Raw genomic sequence first — 22,378 nt, 5'->3', positions numbered from 1 at the left:
GAAAAGTTCTGCTGGAATTTCATCACATCCATTAGTTTTATTAACAGCAATTCTTCTTAAGGCCCACCTGACTTCACAATCCAGAATCTGGCTCTGGGTGACTAACCACATCATCATAGTAATCCAGATCTTTTTTATACTGTTCTGCCATATATTCTTTCCATCTCTTCTTGATCTGTTCAGCATCTACTAGGTCTCTACCATTTTTATCCTTTATTGTGCCCAACTTTGGGCGGAATGCTCCCTTGATATTTCCAATTTTCCTGAAGAGATCTCTAGTCTTTCCTCTTTTTATTGTTTTCTTCTATTAATAAGCACTGTTCATTGAAGAAGGCCTTCTTGTCTCTTCTAGCTATTTTTTTTGAAACTCTGTGTTTAATTGAATGTACTTTTCTCTCTCTCCGTTGCTTTTCACTTCTCTTCATTCTTCCGCTATTTGTAAAGCCTCCTCAGATAACTGCTTCACCTTCTTGTTTCTCTTTGGGTTGGTTTTGTTTGCCATCTCCTGTACAATATTACAGACCTCTGTCCACAGGTCTTCAGGAACACTGTTAACTAGGTCTAATCCCTTGAATCTATTCGTTATCACTACTATGAATTCATACGGGATTTGACTTAAGTCATACTTGGCTGGACTATTGTTTTTCCTAGTTTTCTTTAGTTTAAACCTCAGTTTTGCTATGTATAAAAGGCCAAAATAAAAGGCCAGAGGTGTGTAGAGGGGATATAAGTAAATAAGGGAAAGCTATATCAAGAAATCACAAAACTGCAAGCTATGGCTGGTTCCTAATCACAAACTTTTGATAGCAGCTTCCTTACAGCCTAAGGGAAAATGGACAATGACCACATGCAGTGCTGTATTACATTACTTCTCCACAGAAGCTCACTGACATTTGTTCTGAAAGATCTCGGTCATGGTCCAAGTGCCCAGGTTGGTGGTTTGTGAGCAAGGCTAGGATCCTCTAGAGGAATGAGTACTTGCCTTGTGATTTTAGCTCAGTCTTTTTAATGGTCAAGACAAAAGCTGTAACCAAATACTTGGTTCAGGGCAAGGAGGTGTCTCAAAATCAGTCTTCCTTTATTGCATTTCAAAAAGGGACACTCTCTGTCAGATGGTTACTCCTAGGATTCCCAGTGTAGTAGGATGGTCAGAGAGGTTCTCAGGACATACCTGAGCCATACTAAAACTACATAATTGGCCCCAAAGTGGTTCCTGCCTAGGAGTTAAAGGCAGAGACAGTGGGACCCAGACTAGGAAGAGGATGCCCTGTTTTTAGCTGTTGCCCATATTGGGTGGAAGAGGGTGATGGGCATCAGCGAGAGGGTGTTGTCATCCCAGATTTGGAGCTGACAGAAGAGGACTGTCCACCTCCTGCTAAGCTTGAAAGCAGCTTGAAAACTTGAAAGATCTGTTAGTTCTGATACATAGAAAAGAGCTGTCCCTTCCTTTGGTGACATGAGAACCTGCTTTTGGCTCAGCCTTTGTTACTCACCCAGGACACAGAATAGACAGTTTGCAGGAATTTGGCCCCACAGTTTAGGGCAGAAGTTCAAGAGTTCTGAAAGCACAGAGGTCCTTCTGTGGCATTCCTCAGCTCCAGGAAGCAATATTTAATCGATGACATCACCAGGTGAAAAGGATGATTTGGGGCTCCACCCACACTCCCTTTGCCCATTCTTTGTGCCCGTCTCCTAGGTCTCGTGATCTTCACAAAGAGTTGGTGCCTTTGAAGGCTACCAGTGGGTCAACTGGAGCCACATCACCAGGACTCCTAGAGATCTGGATATGCTGAGTTTCTATTTCCCCTGGGGCATACTGAAGCTACTGCCTAACTGCTTGAGGAATATGGCAGCCTGGTTTCCTTATCTCTGTGAGGAGAAACTCTGTGATGTAATTTATGCCCCAGAGCTCCCTGCAGGATCAGGCAGAGGCTGGGAACTACCTGAAATTACACTGTTACTGAACTTCTCTCTGACCTTCATGAATCACTTGTACGTGAATCTCCATCTCAAATTCTGCTCCTGAGAGACAGCAGGTCCATGAAGGGGCCTTTCTGGGGCCTGATGTAGAATGAAGGAGACCTAGGCTTGCACTGACTTGTCCCCGCACACCTCATTCCTCTCACTCTGCCTGGGTCAAGGGCAGCAGCGTCCTGGGGTCTCTATGAATTGCCAGGTTTTCATGATGCAGCCAAGGACCTCTTCTAAGAGCTGTGATAACTGGCTGGGTGTCGAGGCTTTTGAGAAATGCGTTGCTTATCAAGTGCCTGAGATGCAGGGCATTCTGGCCTCCTCCACTGGGTTCCTCTGGGGCTGCCCTGGTAGGCTTGCCAGGGGACTTCTGGCTTCCCAGAGAACCTCGTAAAACAAGAATTTTATAGCCAGAGTCTGCTGCCCAGATCAGGGAAGTCAGACAGACAATCAAGCAGCCCCACTGGTGCTGCGTGGCCACAGGGAAAGCACCACGGAGAGGCCCAGCAGTGAGCACACATCGACCCCTCAGATGCTGGGTGGTCCCAACCTCCCCAGGGTCTTCATGGCCACCTGACTGGGCCTGTCCAGGTCACCCAGAATTGATCCAAGTCCACCCGTGTGCAGAAGGAGTTTGTGAGAAGATGGGCTCCTTTTTTGGAAGCCTCTAGAATGCCCATGTCAGAGATGTGGCAATTGCACCATCAAAGACACCAGCCCTTTGGCTGACCTGTGAGCCCATTTCCCATCAACGTGTGTGCTGGGCTGTGTTGAGCAATCACGTGTCAGTTGGATCAGGCGGCCCCCTTCAGTCACGATGACTTTCTCAGAGGTGTGGCCTGTGGGGAGACGGTCTTTGTAGGCAGCTTGCCCAAAGATGGGGTTCACCTGGGCCTTTTAGCCAGTATTCCTGACACCCAGGTCACTTTCAATTAGCATGGCAATCAGGAGGGAGCTGGATGGGGAAACTGGGACCGTGCACCTGAGGAGCCTCCCTTGAATGGCAACAAAGGAACACAGACCCTGAACCTGGTCTTTTCCGGCTCAATCAGGTGCCTGATGTCCTCCCGGGGCAGGGCAGCTGGCTGGCCTGCTGGTCACCTTGTCAGCCACTGGCTGGCAAAAGCAGAAAATCCAGGGTTCTTACAAAGAACATCAGCTTGGAAAGAAGGGCCCGGGACTCCGCACACATTCTAACCCCACCCACTCCCTGCCCTTCCACCAGTTGGGCCCAGCCCCCCTCCAGTTCAAAAGCGCCTTCCTTCCCATTTCAGAGGAAACATGGTCTGGCGTGTTCTCCAAGGCTGCAGGGGCCTTCTGCTCTGAGAACCAGCCCTCTGGGGTCTTCTCTGAGACCTTGTCCCTGCACTTGGTTTTGTGACCCCACGTCAGCCTGTGGTGTTAATCTCATCCCCAGAGTGACACGTAGGACCAGTCTGTCCCGCCCACCACTGAGGTCTGGCCTCTGCCCTGTCCACTCACACTGCAGAGGCCCTTTGAGCCCGCTGCCACCAGGGAGGGAGGCATCTCAGGTGCCAGTGCCTTGTCCTATCTCAGTCTTGGACGCTGCTGGACATGTCCCCCGTCTTGACACCACCCTCCCTGTCCCCACCACCTCCTGGCCGTGCCTTCTTGTCTTTTGCAGGCCTTTTGTCCTCAGCTCTTGGCCTGGGCCCCTCTTGCCTCACTGTTCTCACTCTCCCGGGACATGAAGGACTGGGCTGTGACCTGACGCCAGTCACCTTCTCTGTGACTCCAGCTCCCTGTGCTTACTCCTGACAGCATCCCTCCCAGACATCCCTCTGGGAATCTGGCAAAGTCTTGGCCAGCTCACCTGCCCTGAACGAAACCCATCTTATCCCCACTTTCCCCCAAACCCACTCTTCCTCATTAAGCCCATTATATTTTGTACCCACCTGGCTCCTTCTCCCCCAGCATCCCCATCACAGCTAACAGCATCACTGACTGTACAGGTGTTCACAGCAGAAACCAGGACACTGCCCCCATCCCTTGCCCTTTCACTCATTGGCCCTGCACCGAACCCTGTTTGGTTTCCCTACACATGACCTGTCACTTCTGTCCTTAGTCTCTGTGGCCAGAGCCTGGGCTCTACACAGGCCCCATCTTCCCCTTCCGACCCCTCTCAGAGAGCTTTTGCCTCTGAGTGCCCAGAGCAGGGTGCCTGCTCCTTGAGAGAGAACAAGGGCAGGGCTGGGGGTGGGCCACAAGCCTAGCTCCTTGCTAATGGAACCCAAAGAAATCCTGATCCCAGGTTAAGATCCCACAGTCTCTCCAGAGTGATGCGAGCCTTCCTCTGTTGACTGTATGTGTGCAGAAGCCTGGCACCCACGCAGACTCAATCCTGGGGGTGTCTTCACTCCATGGCCATGCAAGGGGCTTGTCTGGTGGGTGGAGGAGTGGGGCGGGGTCCCCAGCTGTGGCCTCAGATGGATGCACACTACACACTACACACTACACGGCGTGGAGAGTTCTGCTCTGCCCACGCCAGCATAGCAGCCCCTCAGCGACACAGGCCCCACCCCAGATCACTATCCCCTAGCCCAGCCACTCCCGAGTCTCCAAACTGATTGTTTTAAAAATCGTGAACCATCCCTGGCCCAACCACCAAACAGCCAACTTCTTGGGAAAAAAGCCTCTTCTGCACCTTCACTCGTGATTGAACAACGCTGGGGCCTCGGGGCATCATGAGACCCCTGGTCTTTCAGAGGAGCTGCCTGTGGTGGTTTATCTTGGGGAATCTATCTTGCTCCCCTCCAAACCCTCTGATGAGGCACAGCGCTCCTAGGAATTCTTCATTTCTCTGGGGCAAATGCCCTTGCAGGCCAAGTCCCATAGGTTTATCGACAGCCATGACTGACCCTCCAGGGAAAATGGACTATGGCCCAAAGCGGGTGTGTGTGTGTGTCAAGAGGAGGCGTGGAAAGGCAGGGAACACCCCAGAGACCTGTGGGCTGAGGGGGTGCCGTGTGGACACGTCGGGGCCCCTGGGAAGTGGGGGAGCTGGGAATCCCTGGGCCAGGCCGGCTTTGGGAACCCGGCGCGGGGACCTGGGGGAGGGGGAGGAGGAGGAGGCCGGTGGGAGAGAGGCTTTCAGACTTTCAGGGAACGTAAATTTTACCCCCGGCTACTTTCTCTGGGATTTATTTCTCGGTGAACTTGAGACTTTGCCTAATTACGTTTGGGTCTCTTTCAAAGCACATAAATTGCATCCAGTTCTTCTGCCTCCTTCTTAGGAATAAATTGTCCCTCTGTAAGGAGGGGTCTGGGGGAGAGAGTGAGACTTTATTAATTCGACACAGAACTCTGTTCCCCTGCCCTCCCCTCTGCCCCCTGTTGAATAATAAAATAATGAAGATTTGACTTGGACCAGGATGTGTGGATAAATATATTGGTGACATGAATGGAAATGGATTTATTACATAAACAGGAGACTTCATCAATTTAAACCTGGCCTCCTTTCAATGGGCATAAATTACATTTTCTTTTCCTACCAGTTGCTTTTTTTTTTTTTTTTTTTAAGAAACTGGATTTATCGGAATTGAGATTTCACTAATTTATTTCATGGAGCCTCGTGCTTCCTCTTTCTGCCCAACTCATTAAAGACAGGTTTTCTTCCAGCCACCCTACTCGGGTCTCCTCCACTTCAGCCCCAGAGCAGCTCTATGGCCTGCTAGAAGGTCGTGGTCATGCCTTTACTCACTCTGGAGCTATCCAGTCCACCTTAGCAAGGATGCTGGAACAGGGTGGACAGTCCAGAAGCAGAAGATGATCCCTTTTGAGGCCCCGTGGAGAGCCAAGGATAAGCTTGGCTGGTCCCAGGATGGGTCAGCAGTCAGTGGCAAAGCGGTTCTGCCAACAGGATTGCAGGAAGAGCTTTGGCGTGCTTGGCCAGGAGTCCCAGGTGAGGTGGGGTGGGAGGAGTGCAGAGAGTGCTAGAAGGTTCCATCAAAGACTGACGGCAGAATGCTCACGGCACAAGTGTTGATTTCTTACAAGTTCCAGGTCCAGTTTATATAGACTCCCTTCATTCCCCTCCTCCCCGTTCTCCTGTTGCTTTCTCTTAGCAAAATGAGGATTCAGAGCAGCATCAGCCAAAATGTTTAGTTGGAGCAGGGAATATAACTTGAATTTGCCTTATTGCAGACGGTGTGGCCTTTGGTAGCTGACTTGGTTTTTCTGTATCTTTGTCAGCACGTCAAGGTTATTGACATGGGAATTCCATGTATGGAGCCTCCCACCTTCCTCACCCCAGATATCTCCACTCCAACTTAGTGCCGAAAGTCTTGAATATTCTCATCGACTTAAAGTGGTAAGGCGCTCACTATGTTGACATTTCTGGGAAGTATGGATGATAAAGAAGTGTGGCTACCATCTTACTTAGCGAACCTCAAGAGGGCAGTGACTAACTCAGGGGATGGCTTATGGTGGGGGGCAGGGTTGGCTGGGCAAGAACCAGCTGACGAGAGATTCCTGTTCACTGAGCCTTCCTGACACCCGAGTGCCATGTGACAACAGGAAGGGTGCTGCCTAGGCAACGCTGGCCCCGTGGGGCTTAGGGAGGAGGGGAGAGGGATGGAAGACACAACCCCCACCCAAACCCTTACCCCCATCTCCCGTACCACCCTTTTCGCCAGCCCCAGGATGGGTAGGGGGGTGGGCAGTGGCAGCTCTGCAAGCTGTCATTCACCAGGCCCGCCGTCTGGCACAGGTGTTTCTAATAAGGGCTCCTTCAGGCTTGCTTCATCCAGGAGGATGTTTACAAGAAGGTCTGATGAGAAATTGTCTCCAAATGCTGTCTTGTAAGCAAGACGTTAAGAAGGGGGTGGGGGTAGTGCCTCGGGCTGTAAGCAGGCAGGGCTCCTGGAATGGGGCCTGGCCAGCACGCCCTCCACCCCCAGTCCTCTTGGCCAGGCCTGGCAGGCTGGGGCCTGGGCAGGTCTGGGCCCACTGCCAAGGGTGCTGAGTGCCATGGGGGTTGGGTTTCAATAAACAAAAGCAATGAGGTTGGAAGAGCCTCTACACTAAACAGAGACTGGGGCATCCCAATATTGCTACTCAAGCCCTGAGGCTTTTTCTCTGACCCTGTGATCTTTCTTCAGCCCCTCCTCCACAGGTTGGGGGCAGGCAATCACAGGTTTTACTATCAGCGTAATGAACAATCCACACATTATTTAGGAGCATCTTTTTGAGAAGCGCAGAACAGGAGGGGAGGTCTCCTGCACTCACACACAGAATTCTCCAGTGTGATTAGACCCTCTGGGAGAAAGGTAGAGGTTGTGCATCAGAGGTGGCACACTTTTTCTGCAAGGGCAGATAGTAAATCTTTTTGACTTTGAGCCCCATACTGTTTCTGTTGCCACAACTCAAGTCTGCGACTGTTGGGGGAAGGCAGCCATGGCCAACAGGTACCTGAGACGGAGGGCATGGCTGGGTCTGCTCCAACTGCAGTGGTTTGCTGACCCCTGAAGTGTAGGAGGGCTTTCCTGGAGGCTCAGACAGTAAAGAATCTGCCCGCAATATGAGAGACCCAGGTTCAATCCCTGGGTCGGGAAGATACCCTGGAGAAGGGAATGGCATCACGTGAGTCCCAGGGAGTTGAAGTGATCAGCTGAGATCACACAGCCTGTGGGCAAGTGAGCAGGATGGTTGTCCAGGTTCCTGACCCCCTCACCCAGGGGAGGCTGTGACCCAGCTCGGTGCAATGCCTGAGATGGCTCCCTGGAGACGTGGACTCAGCATCAGGAAATTGTAGCCCAAAGAAGAGGTCAGTATGCTCAAAGCTGGAGAGAAATTTGAGACTTGGTCTAGTTAGAATTAGAAATAACAGGAGGAATGTAGCCGGCGGTCTCAGTGTTGCTGAGTAAGAACTTCTGGTGCCTTCCCTGGGTCACGGAGCTGGGCCATAAGAAGAACATCAAGGCCCTAGGTCTAGGCATTGCTGCCCACAGGAGTCTGGAGAGAAGCCCTGAGTATCATCCCTGTGTGTACTGGCTTGTGTGGGGTCACAGGATCCATGGGGCCAGGTTGTATTGGAAAATAGGGTACAGTTGAACTTGGGTGGTCTCTGTGAAGATGGAATCTCAGGCCCCTTCAGGTGTGAGTGAGGTTGAAGGGCACAGAGTGAGGCTGGGCTGGCAGTGTTTTGTGGTGGGTTGGTGTGTGGACAGGATTTGAAGGCCCCATGTACCTGGGGGTTCAGTGTGGTTGGGGAAACCAGTGGACAGTGTGTGAACTTACAGTGCTATCAGAGTGCCCTTTCTCTCTGGAGGGGCAGCGAGGTTTGGAATGGTGTGTTCAGCTTGTAATGAGGTTAGGGCTTCAGTCTAGTTCAGTTGCTTCAGTTGCGTCCAACTGTTTGTGACCCCATGGACTGCAGCACGCCAGGCCTCCCTGTCCATCACCAACTCCCAGAATTTACTCAAACTCATGTCCATTGAGTAGGATGCCTCCAACCATCTGATCCTCTGTCGTCCCTTTTTTCTCCCACCTTCAATCTTTCCCGGCATCAGGGTTTTTCAAATGAGTCAGTTCTTCGCACCAGGTGGCCAAAGTATTGGAGTTTCAGCTTCAGCATCAGTCCAGGTTGGGGGTTAGGGTGGTGTTTAGTTCTGGGGTCAGCATGTCTTTGCTGGCTTGGGCTGGGGTTAAGAGCATGGAGGGAGAGTGGGGGGTCAGTGTATGCTTGGGACATGGTCACTTTGAGGTTAACTTTGGTGGATCACACTTTGTTGGGCTGAGAGTGAGACGAAGTTCTGCACTTGAAGATAAAGCCTGCTTTGGGGGTTGGAATGGCTGGTTTGAGGTAGCTAGGATTGAGGTCTTTGTTTGGTTGATGTTCCTGGCTGGAATTCAAGTCATTGGTTGAAGGTCATGAGCTCAATGAACATTCAGGTTGGGGTGTCTGTGCCAGTGGCTCTAACCGGGCGGTGGGCATCCATGGGGGGCTTGAGATAGGAGTGGCAGGCAGTGACTGGATGGGGGTCAGCTCGTGGTTGGAAAGCTGGCAGTCAGCCCTCTTTGGGCTTTAGTGGATCAGTGTCATGTTGCATTGAGAGGGTTAGCGTATGTGATGTTTGAAAGTGAAAGTGAAAGTCTCTTAGTCGTGTCTGACTCTTTGCCAGCCCATGGACTATACAGTCCATGGAATTCTCCAGGTCAGAATACTGGAGTGGATAGCCTTTCCCTTCTTCAGGGAATCTTCCCAACCCAGGGATTGGGCCCAGGTCTCCCACATGGCAGGTGGATTCTTTACCAGCTGAGCCACAAGGGAAGCCCGAGAATACTGGAGTGGGTAGCCTATCCCTTCTCCAGGGGATCTTCCTGAGGAATCAACCCAGGGTCTCCTGAATTACATGTGGATTCTTTATCAACTGAGCTATCAGGGAAGCCATGTGCTGTTTGGTACTGGGAAACTGATGTGTGTCTTGATGATCCTGCCAACCACGCCAACTGTCTTGCTGTATCTCACTGTTCGTTGAACGCAGGGTAGGCAAGGCGCAAGCAGGGAAGCTGGAAGGAAATGCGAGGAGCTGTAAGAAGTGCAGACATGTTTATTCTCTCCTGCCTGGCACAGCAGCTGTGGCAGCAGACATGCTTTCTTCTCTCATGGTTGAGCAAGTGGATGCAGCCACAGGGGCTTTTCAGGTGGTGATTACATAGGACCACACCATGATGGGCGTGTGCAGTGCCACAAATGATCTCAGCTGTTACATAATCATTATCTACCAGACGTGAGGCCAAAGCGAGAGGCCATGGGGCGAAGGAGCCTGACCACTGCCATCTTGGCTAATTTGCTGTTTCCCTACAGTGTGTATCACGGGTTGGGTTACCATGTGTGTGACTGCGTTCAGAGATAAATGTGTGGCTGGGCTAGGTATTCCACTGTGGTTGTGTCTGTGGGTCAGTGTAGCCAGGGATGGCACTGAGGCATTCATGTGTGGTTGGTGTTGGGGGAATCAGTGTGGTTTCGGGTCATTCATGGTTGAGAATTCAACACACAGTGGGTCTTGCAGTGTGTGGGTCTTTGCAAGTTGTGTTATTTGGTTGGAAGAACAAGGTGCAGGCAGGTTTGGGTGGTCAGTGTGGGTTGGGGATCAGTTGGTCATTTTGAGTTCCAGTGGGAGTAGTTAGGATATGGAGGAAGTTGGGATGGGGATGGACGAATGGTCTCCCGGGAAGGCTTCCAGAGGAAGGGAGAACTGTAAGCAGAGATTCCAAGGCTGTGTCAGCATCAGTTTGTGATTTTGGCAGTAGGTTGCACACACAGTGGTGTTTACAGGTCAGCTGGTCAGCATGTGACTATGAGGGCAAGAAAGGGTCCTAGGAGTTGGTAGAAAGAGTGTATTTGGAGAGTCAGTGCCTTGTTTGGTGTGGAGAGTTCTGGGTGTGATCTTTTCAAACTGAGCTTCTTAGAGCGTGCAGAAACCAGGGGATGTATAGAAGTCAAGTTTACTTGAATATTTGGGTAAAAATACTGTAATAAATTATACCGTTGCCCTGCCCATACCCTCTGGTACTCACCATTCCTTAAACACTGATGGGTTTTGCACTGCAGCTCTGCCTGGGCGTGTGGTCTAGCTGTGGGGGCAGGTTCTTTTCTCAGCAGGCAGGTGCCCTCAGTCACAGTCCAGCACTCATGATGGGCAGGACTTGAGAGAGAAGTACCCCGGCTTCAGGTCCTCAACAGGACTGAGCCCCTTTCCCAAGGAGCCCCTCGCTCATGAAGCACCCTGTGTGGCCTTCCTTCCCCGTCCTGGCTCACATCTGATGTCCCCACTCTCCCATCGTGCTTCCCAGGATCACATAAACACCTTGCCCTCATATCCTTGTCTTGGGTTTACTGCTGGGGAACCCAACATAAGAGAAACATTTTTTATAATAAAGCTAATAAAGATACATAATGGAGCTTGAATTTCACATGACTTTTCAAGGTAACGCAAAAACTAGGATAGAGTGTTGGGCATGCTCCTGGCGGATCACCAAAGTGAAAAGTGTTATTCACTCAGTGGTGTCCAACTCTTTTTGCAACCCCGTGAACTGTAGCCCACCAGACTCCTCAGTCCATGGGATTCTCCAGGCAAGAACCCTGGAGTGGGTAGCCATTCCCTTCTCCAGGGGGTCTTCCAGACCCAGGGATCAAACCCAGGTCTCCTGCATTGCAGGCAGACCTTTTCTCATCTGAGCAAACGGGGAAGCCCTCAGCTCACCAAAAGGAACTCTAATTTGAGAATCTAGTTGTAAGTCAGAGGGCAAGGGGGGCCACAGTGCAGTCCCTAGAGGTCAGCTTCCTGAGCACAGACAGCACAGAGAAGGATGGGGCAGGAATCTGGCAGCAGGGGAGGGGGACTGGAAGATTCTGAGCACCGCTGTGCACTTGAGCCTGCGGGTCGGCATGTGGCTGGGGTACAGTGCGTGTGACAGTGAGATCTCCTCTTCTATTGACTGAGGTGGCTTGGCTTAGAGAAGAGCGACATTTGGGGGGGTCTGTATCCTGGTGGCTTTGTGGGAATCGATGTGCAATTGCTATGGGATGACCAGTTTTGGTCATTGTATGGTGAGTGGATAATTGCAGCACACTTAGGACTGAGGGGATCAGCAAGTTTCTGATGTCAGAACTTGACGATTGTCATGAATTTTGCCGGTGGAAGGGCTATGAAATTTGGGAGCACAGTGAGTCACTGGATTTGGGAGTCAGTATTCAAAGCAGTTAAGGTAGAGATCTGGATTTACCCAAGGGATCTGTGAGTATGGCTGCCAATCACACAGCACCTTTGTGTGGGTTCTAGAAATGCCCCGCTCTGGGCAGATGTCCCCCTGTCCAAGGGGACAGGTGCGGTGAACAGAACGTGGGTGGACTTGAGCCCTCACTTCTGTTTGTCTGGGTGCCTTCAGGCAGTGACCAACGTGTATGTCAGCCCTGGGGTCTCTGAGCTGGGACCCCCACTGACACGGCAACGTCCACCCCTCCCCCTGCTGTCCTGACCTTCCAGAGGAGGCTGGGTAGGTTTCTGCAGTGTGAGCCCCTGCACCCTGTGAGGCTTGGGAGCTGGCTTCCTGGAGTGAGGGTCAGGGTCAGAGTTCGAGTCCTGGCCACGTCGTATATGTGTCAGAATGAGCAATGCCTTTTTAGGTCACATATACTTTGGACTTCAACACTGCTTTATGTAGGCCGTAAAATTAATAGGTGGGAACGGGATTTATGGGCCCCACTGGGCTGTTCTTTGCTTGTTAGGTTAAACACACTGATTTCCTGGTACAAAAGTGCTTGTTAAAATAATCTCCCCCAGCATGTTCAGAGGGGACATATCTGTCTTGTTTGTGGGGTGGGGAGAAGACCAAGGCGCCCCATCCTCACCTCCCTGGCTGGCCCACCTGTCATGGCCTCCCCCAGCCCCAGCTCTGTGTGTGATGGAATGAATAATGATGTTTCTGGGTGGGGGTGCGGACCAGGGAAGGAATGTGCCTCTGTGCAGATAACACTAGAGCCAGACATGCACTCCCGTCACCCCCCACCCACCCTGAAGAGCCACTTGCCTTTGTTCTTGCCATATCTTGAGAAGGAAGGCTAGAAGCATGGGGCATGTGTGGGAGAGGCAGGTTGGAGCGGATGGGAGGATGTCCGCTTCTGAATATTTGCAAGTCAAAAATGGAAGCAGAGGGAAGGAGTGGCAGGCCCTGCTGTCTGGGCACCTCTCTACTTCTTCCAGCTCAGGTGGCAGCCTCAGGGGGCACCATGTTCACAGGGACATAGGGCTTGACTCTGCCTCTCTGCCCACGGTCCCTCATCTCCCACCATGCTCGGGGGAAGGCATCCTCTTTCCCACTCCCTGGGATGGCGGAGGCATTCAGAGGATGCCCACCCCTGAGTGTTGTGGCAGGTGAGGGACCGTGGGCAGAGAGGCAGAGTCAAGCCCTATGCCCTCCCAGGGAGTGGAAACTGTCTTGTCATCTCCTGCCCTGGTGGATACCCGTCTCCTCCTTCAGGTGTGATGGTGGAGTGGATTGTACAGAGCATGTAGAGAACTTCTGACAGATCCAGGTTACTCACAGATGTGAGGGGCAGAGATGGGAGATGGGCCTGGATGCAAATGATGGCAAGACAGTACTGTGGACATCTGTTAGGACACATCTATAATACAGAAGAAAGATTCAGGCTGAGCCAACACAAGACTGGTGTCTGGCCCTTATGAGCCCTACAAAATGCTTATTAAGCCATGGTCTGCTGACTAGGGCGCTCCAAGCCCTCCACTTCCTTGTTAGAGTCTGGCTCGCTGTGAGACCCTCTGAAGATCACATTTCCCAGCCCTGGCTTCGTGGGACAGAAGGGCACCCCCTGGGATTCTCATCCTCCTGTCAGTCACCTGCACCTGGGAAACTCATCTCATGGCCCCCACTGTGGGCCCTCTGTGCCTTTCGTGTTTGATATTTGCGGTCATTTCAGTAAAGCGCACAGCCTACTCCATGCCTGATTCTTCTCCCACTTGACCCTATGAGGTGGCTATTTTACCTAATTTTAGCCAGATTAAAAAGCCGAAGGCCTGAGACATCTGTCAGTTACCAAGGCCACCCCACAGCGAGCAGAGAAGCTAGGCTTGAGCCAGATCTGAGGACCCAGTCAGTGCCCGGCCCCTTAGCTGCTGCCCACCTCCATCATCCCAGAGAATCAGAGTCTGAGTGGGATGCTGTCTAGACCACTCTGGGGTCTCTAACCCCCAGCACAACACTTAATCCATGATGAAAATTCAGCATATGCTGTGGACTGAGGCATGATGTTACATCTGCATAGAGTTTAGGTCTGGACCTGGAGTTGGCTGCCTGGGTAAGAATCTGAGTTCCAGTACTTCCTGGCTCTGCGGCTTTGAACAAATTACTAAACCCTTCTCATGTGTAAAATGAGGCTAATAATAGTACGGTCCGCACTGAATTGCTGTGAAGGTTCAGTGAGACGCTCTGTATGAAACATTTATGGCAATACCTGGCACATAGTAAGAGCTCAGTAATTCCTCTCGGCCATGGTCCTAACTTGTCACCTTCTTGTTCTGAAATACTGCCACCTGCTGGTAGGTTTCTGGTGCAACCGCCCTGCACCGTCAGTGTCCAGAGCCTCTGAGCGCCCCACTGGCAGGGTCCTTGATTCATCCGTTTGGACCATCCCGCTCCCCTCCACAGTAAGCCCTCCTCCTCTCCTTCTTTCAGGGACTGCATAACAGCACCTCCTTCTGGGAGCTTCCTTGTTTATCAACCCTGCACAACAGGAGCCCAGAGCCATCTCTAGCTTCCCCTCTCTATCTATCCATTCTGTTTCTTTGGTTGCATGGGTTTTAGAGTCAGAAAGATGCAGATTTTGAGCCTGGTGTCAAAACCTAGTAGCTGGTAACATGGAGTAAATGACTGAACCTTTCTGAGCTTCCTGATTAAAGGACCTCCCCATAAAAGGTCACTAGTGGCATCTGTCTTCTACCCCCTTGGCTCATTCAGTCCCTGATGGCCCTCCTCAGGTCCCCACAGGACACTACTTGCCTCCTGCCAGTACCAAAGGGGGAAGGGAGCGGCATGCGCACAGAGAAGGGGGCTACTGCATCAGTCATAACGGATGTCATCGTGATGGAGACACAAAAGGATGTCGTGGTGAAGGAGACACAAACGGATGTCGTCGTGACGGTGACACAGACTCGGCTTCCACTCTCTTGGTTCCATTCTCGCTGCTGTGTGTTTCATTGTAGGCGTTGCTTGCAAGGAGCCAAGCCTGGTGTCTTCTGACCACACCCTGTGCTCTGCCAAAGCAGCAAGTGAGTGGAGCAAGGAGCTTGGCTTACTGAAAATCCTTCTGGAGGAGGATCTCATGGAAATTGATCTACAAACATGGGGGCTGAACCGCAAAGTTCTCGGAGGTCTTTCCTAGCTCTGGCATGCTTTGCATCTGAGACAACCATTTTTGACTGAATGACTCCCAAGTGTCTGCTTGGGGGAACTTGCCTTCGTCCGCATAGTTGACCCTGAGCATCACCCACATTGACTCAAGAAGACCTTCTTGGCCTGGTAATGGTGAGTAGGTGCTTCTTGATGAAAGACGATCTCTTTATTCAAATCCAATGCAAGCTGGTATGAGGCTGAGAAGTGATGGGAGAGACAGACGTGAGCAACAAGACACCGTCCTTCTTCCTCTCATCACTTCCTCTGAGATGGGTGCAGGTCCACTGTGATGGACACCCCACACAGGGTACTTTGCCCCCAAATGTGATTTCTCTGCCTGGAACCTCACTGATAATGTTCTTCTTTCGAGTTTTCCTCTACAAGCTCATCTCAAACCCAGCCTTACCCCAAGAAGGATGGCACGTTTGGGGCTCCTCCCCATGCCATGTGAGTTTCCCAGACCCTCGCAGGCAGCCTGAGCTCCAAAAGAAATGGAAGGCAGTGGGGAAGGGCTTCAAGAGGGCCAGTCCAGGAAGTGCGGTTCAGACAGCCCTCGTCATAGGGCAGAGCCTGCGCACAGGCCTGGTGGATTAGAAGGGGTGTTTGGTGAGCCCACAACCAGCCCGCAGCAGCGGGAGCTCTGCTCAGACTTTGTAGACCATCCAATGGTCTCTTTCAAAACAGGGTTTTGATGAGTTAAGTGTAAATGAATCAGAAACACATGGGTTGGATTTCCCTCCAAATGCAATGGGGTTTGAACACAGCTCCGGGAGGGTAGGGTGGGGGGAAGAAGAGGAGCTTGGGGGAAGAAAGACATGTCTTTCTTTCTTTCTTCTTTCATGTCTAATCAAACAGGTCTTCTTTTTTTCATTTAACATTTGCCACCTGTGCCACGGGGCTCCTTGGCCTCCACCATCTCCCCCACCCCAGCTCCAGGAGTGGGAGGCTGGGGTCTGTGCTGCCCGTGCTCAGCGGTGGACCCGGGGCCAGCCCTGCCGGCATCAGACTCAAAAAGATCTGGATGCTCCCAGCCTCCCTCCAGGTGGCCATCCAGGATGACTGGAAGAAGTAGCTGGAAGGCTTTTCTCTGGAGACTGTGTTTCTCAGCTCATCCTAGACTTCTGAGGTGGGTGACCCCAGGTGGGAGGGCAGAGCCAGGGAGTGTGCAAGGCCCTTATAGGATAGCTCCCAGGGACACACAGGGACTAGACCCCCTCTTAGAATGTGGTGTCTCACGAAGAGGCAATTTTTCCAGGCAAGACCAGGTCTTCACCTATTTAAATGTCATATATTATTTTACTTCTTTTTATAAACATTTTTTTTTCTTTAGGTGTAAATCTTAAAAGCATAGAAAAGTAAAGGTTCTCTGTAACCCCACCAAAATGTGAGTGTGTTAGCATTTTGGTACAGCTGCTTCCAGGCCCATGTTGTATGTTTCTTAAAAAATACACATTCAGAGTCATGCAGGATGCAGACAATAAAGCGTACTGGTTAGAATTGGGGTCCAGGACTAGACAACCTCGATTCAGATCCAAGCTCCACCGCTTGCTGCATGTTAGATCACTTTCCCTAAACTTCACGTCCTGGATCTCAAGTTGATAACAACAACAATGACAATAATAATATGGTAGTTGCCAGAAATGAATGGGATAGCATTTATAGAGCACTTAGAGGAGTCCCAGCATATAGTAACTACACAACAGTTGTTAGCTTTTAGTGTTCCTATTGTGTATCCTGTCTTTTCCTCCTATATGTATGACATCAACATTTCCATATGTCATTAATATTCTCTAGAACATGATTGAATGGCTGTATTCTTATCATACATTATTTGACCAACTTTTTCCTTTAAGCATCTATTATAAATAGTGCAGTGATGAACATCCTTCTGCATTCTAAAAGGGCACAAACTTGAGTTTGATTTATTGTCACACAAATTTACTTTTGTATAAGTTAATTTGCCTGAAGAAAATTAACTTGGAGAATATCTATGCTTATGAACTTAGAGGATATATTGGAGATTTCTAATCCCCATAGTTTTGCCTTTCCTAGAATGTCAAATAAATGGAATCATATTGTACACATTGTTTTGTGTCTGGCTTCTTTCACTTTGCATAATACTTTTAAGATTCATTCATATCATATCAATATTGCATTTCTTTCTATTGCCATGTAATATTCCATTATATGGATGTAACATAATTCGTTTATCCATTTGCTAGTTGATAAACCTTTGTATTATTTCCAATTTGGCCTATTATTTTTTAAATTTTATTAAAATATAGTATACAGCATTGTGTTAATTTCTTCTGTACAGCAAAATGACTCAGTCATGCATACATATATTCTCCTTCATATTCTTTTCTATTATGGTTTATCACAGGATATTGATAGTAGATATTGAATGCTGTATAGTAAGACTGTGTTGTTTATCTATCCTATATATATTAGTTTGCATCTGCTAATCCCAAACTCCCATCCACCCTCCTTGGCAGCCATAAGCTTGTTCTCTATATCTGTGAGCCTGTTTTTGTTTTATAGATATGTTGATTTGCGTCATATTTTAGACTCCACATGTAAGTGACTATTGTATGGTATTTATCTTTTTCTGATTTACTTCGCTTAGTATGATAATCTCTAGATCCATCCATGTTGCTGCAAATGGCATTTTATTACATTCTTTTTGATGGCTGAGTAATATTCCATTACACACACACACACACACACACACACACACCCCATCTTCTTTATCCATTCATCTTTTGGTGGGCATTTAGGTTGCTTACATGTCTTGGCTATTGTAAATAGCATTGCTATGAACATAGGGGTGTATGTATCTTCTCACATTAAAGTTTTTTCCTGGGTATATGCCCAGGAGTCGGATTGCTGGATCATATGGCAACTGTATTTTCAGTTTTTTGAGAAACCACCATACTGTTTTCCATAGTGGCTGCACCAATTTATATTCCCACAAACAGTGTAAGACGGTTCCAGTTTGGGCCTATTATAAATAAAGCTCCTAAAAATTTACATTCCAGTCATTGAGTAGTCATATGTTTTCATTCTTCTTGAGTAAATTCCTAGGAATAGAATTTCTGAGTCACATATAAGAGTAAATGTATCTTTTAACTTTATAAGAAACTGCCAAACATTTTCCTCAGAGGCTGTATTATTTTGCATTTCCACCAAAAAATGCTTTAGACTTCTGATTAATCATATTCCTCAGCAGCACTTGGTATTATCAGTTTTTAAAACTTTAGCCATTCTAATAGAAATGTAGTGGTACCATATTGTGTTTTTAATTTACTTTTTCCTAATCTTTAATGATGTTGAGCCTCTTTTTATGTGCTTATTTGCTATCCATACATGTTCTTTGGTTAAGTGCTTAAAAATCATTTGTACATTTTTTTGATTGGGTTATTTTCCTATTATTAAGTTATAAGTATTCCTTATATATTCAGGACACAAATTCTTTATTGTATATATATTTTGCAAGTATTTCTTTACAATCTGTGTCCTGGCTTTTCATTTTCTAAACTGTGCCTTTTGAAGAGCAGAATATTTTAATTAGATAAAGTCTAATTCATTGATTTTTTCTTTTATGAATTGTGTTTTTTAGGTTATAGCTAAAAGACCTTACTCAGCCCAAACTCACAAATATTTCCTATAAATTTTTTTCTAGAAGTTTTATAGTTTTAGAATTTATATTTAGGTTTGTGATACATTTTGAATTAATTTTCATATGGAGTGAAGTATGGATTGAAGTAAATTATTCTGCATATAGATGACTAATTATTTCAGCACCATTTGTTGAAAAAGCTATCCTTTATCTAATGAATCATTTTTAATCCTTCACCAAAAATCAGTTAACCATATTTGTGAGGCTGTATCTTTATTTTGTTCTGTTGATCATAGTTTCTGTCTTTTCAAACATCACTATCTTAATTACTATAGCTTTATATGAATCTTGAAATCAGACAGTGTGAGTCTTTCAACTTTCTTTTTCAAAATTATTTAGGCTATTTCAGTTCCTTTGCTTTTCCATATGTAGGCGTACCTCAGAGATATTGCAAGTTTGATTCCAGATCACCACAATAAAGCGAATATCACAGTAAAGCAAGTCACATGAATTTTTTGGTTTCTCAGTGTACATAAAGTTGTATTTACACTATACTATAGCCTAGGTTATGTGTGTGCAATTCTTACATTGGTAAGAAGAAACTCCCTGTCCATGAAAAGTTTTATTATGAAATTACAGAAATTTAGCCACAGCTTCAGTCTCCACTTCTAATTCTACTTTGCTTGCCTATTTCCATCACATGTACAGTTGCTTCCTTCATGGAAATCTTGAGTCCCTCAAAGTCACCGTGAGGGTTGGCATCAACTTCTTCCAAACTCCTGTTAATGTTGATGTTTTATATCTTTCCATGAATCACAGATGTTCTTAATGACATCTAGAATGGTGAAGCATTTCCAGAAGACTTACAATTTACTTGGCTCAGATCCATCCAAGGGATCACTATCTATGGCAGCTAAAGTCTTACGAAATGTATTTCTTAAATAATAAAACTTGAAAATTAAAATTACTCCTTGATCCATGAACTGCAAAATGGATGCTGTGGTAGCTGGAATAAAAAGATTAATCTATTGTATATTCAATGAGATCTCTTGGGTAGCCAGGTATATTATCAGTGAACAATACCATTTTGAAAGGGATACTTTTTTCTGATCAGTAGGTCTCAACAGCGGGCTTAAAATATCCAATAAACCATATTGCGAACAGATTTTCTGTCACCCAGGCTTTGTTGTTTTATTTCTAGAGCACAGACAGAGTAGATTAGCAAAATTCTTAAGGGTCCTGGGATTTTCCATTTGGTAAGTGAGCATTGACTTCAACTTAAAGTCATCAGCTTCATTAACCCCCAACAAGAGTGTCAGCCTGTCCTTTGAAACTTCAAAGCCGGGCATTCACATCTCTGTAGCTATGAAAGTCCTACATGGTTGCAAGGATGTTTCATCTACATTGAAAATCTGTTATTTAGTGGATATTAACTAACTAATTAACCTTTGTTAATTGTATTAGCTGGATTTTCTGAGAAACTTGCTGCAGCTTCTGCATCAGTACTTGCAGCTTCCTCTTGCAATTTTATGTTATTAAGATGGTTTCTTTTCTTAAATTTCAGGAACCAACCTCTGCTAGCTTCAAACTTTTCTTCTGCAGCCTCCTCTCCTCTCTGTCTTCACAGTATTGAAGAGAGTTAAAGCCTTACTCAGGATTAGACTGTGGGTCAGGGGGATGTGGTGACTGGTTTGATCTTCTATCCAGGCCACTAAAACTTCATCCATCAGCAATAAAACTGTCTCACTTTCTTATTATTCATGTGTTCACTGCAGTGGCACTTTTAGCTTCCCTCAAGAACTTCTTCTCCTTTGCATTCATAAGTTAACTTGATAACTTGTGCAAGAGGCCTAGCTTTTGGCCTATCTCAACCTTGACATGCCTTCCTCACTAAGCTTAATCATTTCTAGCTTTTGATTTAAGGTGAGAGACACAAGATTCTTCCTTTCACTGGAACAGTTAGACACCATTGTAGGGGTATCAGTTGACCTAATCTCAATATTGTTGTGTCTCAGGGAATAGGAGAGGCTCAAGAAGATGGTAAGAGATAGAGGAACAGCCAGTTGGTGCAGCAGTAAGAACACATACAACACATATCAGTTAAGTTTACTGTCTTAAATGGGCATGGATTGTGGTGCTCAAAATACTTCTAATAGTGACATCAAAAATCACTGATTACAGATCACCATAACAAATACAATCATAATGAAAATATCTGAAATATTGCAAGAATCACCAAAATGTAACAGAGACATGAAGTGAGCAAATGTTGTTGGGAAAATGGCACTGTTGCGCCTGCTCAGTGCAGGGTTGCCACAAACCTTCAATTTATTAAAAAAAAAATAATACAATATCTGCAAGACACAATAAAGCAAAACACAGCTGAACATGGCATGCCAGTAAATTTTAGGGCTATCTTGCCAGTTTCTACCAAAAACATACTGGGATTTCTGCTGGGATTTCTTTTTAATATTTTTTCTCTAAGTTTCTTGACTCTGTGGTTTGTTGTCCTTCAGTAATTTGGAAAAGTTCTCAGCCACTACCTCTTCAAATATGTCTTCTTGTAAGTTCATTCTCTCTTCTTTTATAACTCAATTTGATATTATCCTAAAGCTTTAGAGTATTCTTTATGTTCTCTCTGTACCTCAGTTTGGAAAAACAGCTATTGACCTGCCTTTAAGTTCAGTGATTCTTTTCTATATCTAGTCTACTGATAAACCTATCAGAGAAATTCTTCTGCATCTCTGATATAATAATGTCCTCCCCACTCCAGTATTTCTGCCTGATTTTTTAAACAGTTTTCATCTGTATGTTTAAATTCCCCATCTATTTAAGCATGCTTTTCCCACTAGATCCTTTAATGAATTAATCAGTTATTTTAAGGTGATCATTCCAACATCTGGGTCATCTCTTGGTCTGGTCCTATGGATTGCCTTATCTCTTGACAATTTTTTATAGCTTTTAAAAATGCATCTTGTAATTTTTTGTTGAATGTTGGACATGGTGCGAAGAAAATAGCACAGACTGAGACAAATAGTTCTTCTGCCTAAGATGGACATGACTTTTTCTGTGAGACCATTAGTATGTGTGTGTGTGTGTGTGTGTGTGTGTGTGTGAGGGGAAGTTGTTGAGTTAATCTAATTTCTGTTTGAACTGGATTTGAGTATTTCTTGCTATAGTTGTCTTCACAATATCACATCTTGCAAATTCCTCTAGCCTTGGACCACTGCTACTTGTACGACTGCCCCTTGCTTCTGCCCTCTGCCAAAGGGAGATAGTTTGCATATTCTGTTTCTCCTCAAATGAGCTTTTCACTCTTTGACATCTAGTTCCTGTTTCACCTATGACATCACTTCACTGATGGGTTCAGGTAGACTGATAATCTTATAGTTTATCTGGCTTTTCCTGAACCATTTTTTATGAGGGGAAGCAGTGTTCCCTTGTCATTTTCTGCATCCCAAGAGAAAGCAGATTTTTCTCGCCTTTTCAGATCTATCATAGGGTTTTCTCCTTTTGCTTAAGGATGCAGTAAATTTTATTAATGTATTGTGTGTGTGTTAGTGCTCAGCCACATCCGACTTTGCGTGTGACCCCCTGGACTGTAGCCCTCCAGGCTCCTCTGTCCATGGAGTTCTTCAGGCAAGAATACTGGAGTGGGTAGCCACTTCCTTCTCTAGGAGATCTTCCCGACTCAGGGATTGAACCGAGGTCTCCTGCTCTGCAGGCAGATTCCTTACCATCTGAGCCACCAGGAAAGTTCATATTAATGTATTATTGCCTATTAAATCATATTTACTTATTTGAGTAATGCCCATTGTCTCATATTATTCCTTTACTATAGTATACTGGACTTGA

The sequence above is a fragment of the Muntiacus reevesi genome, chromosome 3 (genome assembly GCF_963930625.1).
Source record: "Muntiacus reevesi chromosome 3, mMunRee1.1, whole genome shotgun sequence".
Classification (NCBI taxonomy): Eukaryota; Metazoa; Chordata; class Mammalia; order Artiodactyla; family Cervidae; genus Muntiacus; species Muntiacus reevesi.
Note: the sequence above shows the minus strand (reverse complement) of the source record.